Source organism: Vombatus ursinus, unplaced genomic scaffold (genome assembly GCF_900497805.2).
Source record: "Vombatus ursinus unplaced genomic scaffold, bare-nosed wombat genome assembly UNPS02014781.1, whole genome shotgun sequence".
Lineage (NCBI taxonomy): Eukaryota > Metazoa > Chordata > Mammalia > Diprotodontia > Vombatidae > Vombatus > Vombatus ursinus.
Genome location: NW_020954559.1, coordinates 27425488 through 27429245, shown reverse-complemented (window position 1 = coordinate 27429245; position 3758 = coordinate 27425488). Strand labels below are relative to the sequence as shown.

At 36.8% G+C, this 3758-nt stretch overlaps 1 pseudogene; it reads right to left on the bottom strand.

The window, feature by feature from the left end:
- Positions 1-1757: 1757 nt before the first annotated feature.
- Positions 1758-2811, bottom strand: LOC114046255 (annotated as a pseudogene).
- Positions 2812-3758: the final 947 nt, after the last annotated feature.

Below are 3758 nucleotides of genomic sequence, written 5' to 3'. Positions count from 1 at the left end.
CTTCTTCTTCTTCTTCTTCTTCTTCTTCTTCTTCTTCTTCTTCTTCTCCTTCTTCTTCTTCTTCTTCTCTCTCTGTCTTCCTCTGTCTAGTTGTCTATCTCTCTCCTCCATCTGTCTTCAAAAGTCTATTTTGCTTCTAATTACTGCCATCCTTAATATGCCCTCTTTTTTCACCACCCACTTTCTCTTAACTCTTTCCCTTTTTGTTGTCCTATTGATAGATTTCTATACACAACTGATTTGTGTGTATGAACACACATACACACATACATACATATGTATGTATGTATGTATTTCTTCCTTCTTTGAACCAGTTCTGAAGAACGTGAAGTTCAAGCATTGCCTACCATGCCCCCCCATTTTCCCCTCTACTCTGAAAGCTCTTCCTTGCATGCCTTTTTTATGTGAGATAATTCCCTCCATTCCAATTCTCCATCTCTCTTCTCCCAGTTCATGCTTTTTTCCTCACATCATGATTTTTTTTAGATCATTCCAACATAATCAACTCATGCTGATACCCTCTATGTAAACTCTTTTTATCTGCCTTAATAATGTTAAAGTCCTTACTAGTTACATGTTTCGTTTTTCCCATACAAGAATACAAACAACATAACTTATTGAGTGCCTTATGCTTTCTCTTTCATGTTTCCTTTTTCATACTTCTCTTGAGACCTGTGTTTGAAAGTCATATTTTTAATTCACATCTGATCATTTTTTTTTAAATCAGGAATGCTTGAAAGTTCACTATTTCCTTAAATATCCATTTTTACCCCTGAAGAATTATACTCAGTTTTACTGGATAGGTTAATCATGGTTGTAATTCTAGCTCCTTTTCCTCCTGGAATATCTTATTCCAAGCCATCTACTCTTTTACCTTGGAAGCCATTAAATCTCATGTGATCTTGACTGTGGCTCCATGTTATTTGAATTGCTTCTTTCTGGCTGCTTGCAATATTTTCTTTTTGACTCAGGAGCTTTGGAATTTAGTTCTAATCCTGGAGTTTTCATTTTACAGTCTCTCTCTCTCTCTCTCTCTCTCTCTCTCTCTCTCTCTCTCTCTCTAATGTGCACTTTTATTTGACCTGGTCTTAAGTCACTGTACAGATAAAGCTCTTTCCCTCTTTCAAGTACTGGCATCAATCTCATGAAACTTGTAGGGAGACTGTAAAGTCTTCATTCACATCTATGTTGAGGACAGGGAAGGAATTTGGGGGGCATTCATTATGGTTCTGACAATTAGAAAGGAAGAAGTATTAAGGCAGAAGATACAAAAACTTTTTGAAGGATTACATAATTTATATGTAAAGCAATATTAGTACCTTCTTCCCTCCTCACCCCCACCCCAATCTGGATTTTTGTTTTGTAGCTCCTTTGCTCTAGCAGAGCAGGGCAGCTTTCATAGATGCAAGTAATCTTCTGTAACAATGTGTTTTACAATATTTGGAATGACTATTAAAAACAAACAAACACATAAAACAAATGTACAATCTGAGTCCTGAAGACACACTATAGAATTCTGGGGATGTTTGCTTCCAACTCACTTAGACCACTCATCATCTTCACAGTTCCAGTTTTTAAATCCTGAGTCAAGGACAAAAACAAACAAATAAACAAATAAATGAATTAAATTATTTTTTTAAAAACTATGGCAATTTAATTTCTTTTTTTTTTGGTGGGGAGGGATTATAATTTTACACTCTTTAACAAAACAAAAACAAAAACAAATAAACAAAGAAAGAAAGAAATGTAAAGTCCATTTAGAAGCATTTGCAATGAACAATGGAGGACCCAGATTCATCCTACTCCTACTTGCTGATCCACATCTGCTGGAAAATGGAAAGAGATGCCAGGATGGAGTCTCTAGTCCAGGCAGAGTACTTGTGCTCAGGTGAGGCAATGCTCTTAATTTTTATTGTGCTAGGGGCTAGGGTTATAAATTCCTTCTGCATCTTGTCAGCAATGCCTGGGTACATGATGGTATCACCAGACAATATGGTATTGTCATGCAGACCTTTATGGATGTCAACATCATACCTAAGAAAAATGGTTGGAAGAGAGCTTCTGGACATCAGAACCTCTCATTGTCAAAGGCGATAACCTGACCATCAGGGAGCTCATAGCTGTTTTTCAGAGAGGAGCTAGATGTAACAGTGGCCATTTCCTGCTCAAAGTCTAGGGCAACATAATACAACTTTTCCTTGGTGTCATGTACAATTTCTCTCTCAGCTATAGTAATACCATATCCTCTCTTGGTCAGGATCTTCATGGGGTAGCCCATCTGATCACAGCCAGCCAGATTTAGATGGAAGATAATATAGGGAAGGACACAACTTTCATACATGGGCACAGTGTAGCTCATACTATCACCGTGGTCTTTCACAATACCGATGTTATGACCAGAGGCATACAGAGATAGCACAACCTGGATGGCAAAACAGATGGCTGGGGTGTTGAAGGTTTCAAACATAATGTGAGTCATATTTTCTCTGTTGGCTTTGGGGTTCAGGAAGCTTCTGTGAGCAGTATAGGTTGTTCTTCAGGGGCCACATAGACCTCATTGTAGAAAGTATAATGCCAGATTGTCTCCATGTCATCCCAGTTGGTGGTAAGTACCATTGGGTACTTCAGGGTCAGAATATCTCTGTTGCTGTGGGCCTCCTCCCCATTTTTCTGGCCCATACCCACCATCACATCCTAATGTCTAGATCACCCAGCAATGGAAAATAAGACAAACCAAAGGACATTGTCTCCTGCAAAACTAGCTTTGCATATTCTAGAGCCATTATCAAAAACAAGAGTAGTAATATCATCATCCAAGGTGAACTTTGAAGTGGAAACTGTAAACCCTTAAGAGAGAAAGGAAGTGGTGCCACACCTGGAGGTAGGGGGGGAGGCAAGTACAGGATGAATGGAAGAACTCATACCTTACAGTCCCTTTAAAAAGGTAATTCCTGGATTATTTCTATTCCTATTTTACCCTCTGCATTTAAGATATCAGGACACTTTTCCTTGATAATTTCTTGAATTATGATGTTTAGGGTCTTTTCTTTTATCATGGTTTTCTAGTTGTCCAATAATCCTTAAATTATCTCTCCTCAATCTATTTCCCAGATGATTTATTTTTTTGTGATGAGATATTTCACATTTTCTTCTTTTCTTTTCCCTTCTTCATTTGGTTTTATTCTTTCTCCTTGTACCATGGAGTTATAAGCTTCCACTTGCTCAATTTTAATTTTTAAGGAATTATTTTCTTCAGTAAGCTTTTGTATCTCTTTGTACATTTGACCAATTTTACTTTTTAAGTTTTTTTCTTCAGTGAGTTATTGTACTTCCCTTTCCAATTGACCTATTCTTCTTTTTAAGGAGATCTTCAGAATTTTTGAGCTTCTTGTGACTAAGCTGTTAATACTCTTTTCATAATTTTCTTGCATCACTCTCTTTTATATTCCTTTTTCCCCTATCTACCCCGCATCTCTCTTTTCTTTTAATCTTCTAGAAATTACTGTTTGGTTGTGTCCAATTAGCATTTTTCTTTGTGGCTGTCTTGTAGCTGTTTTCATGTTTCATGTTATTGTCTTAAAAGTTTGTGTCTTGATCTTTCCTGCCAGATTAGTAGGTTTTATGGTCAAGTTTTTGTTGTTGTTGTTGTTGTTTTGTTTTGTTTTCATTTTTGTGGAGTTTTTTTTTTGGTAGTTTACTCATATTTCCAACCTATTTATTACCTTTGAACTTTATGTTAAAGTTACTCTCTGTTCATC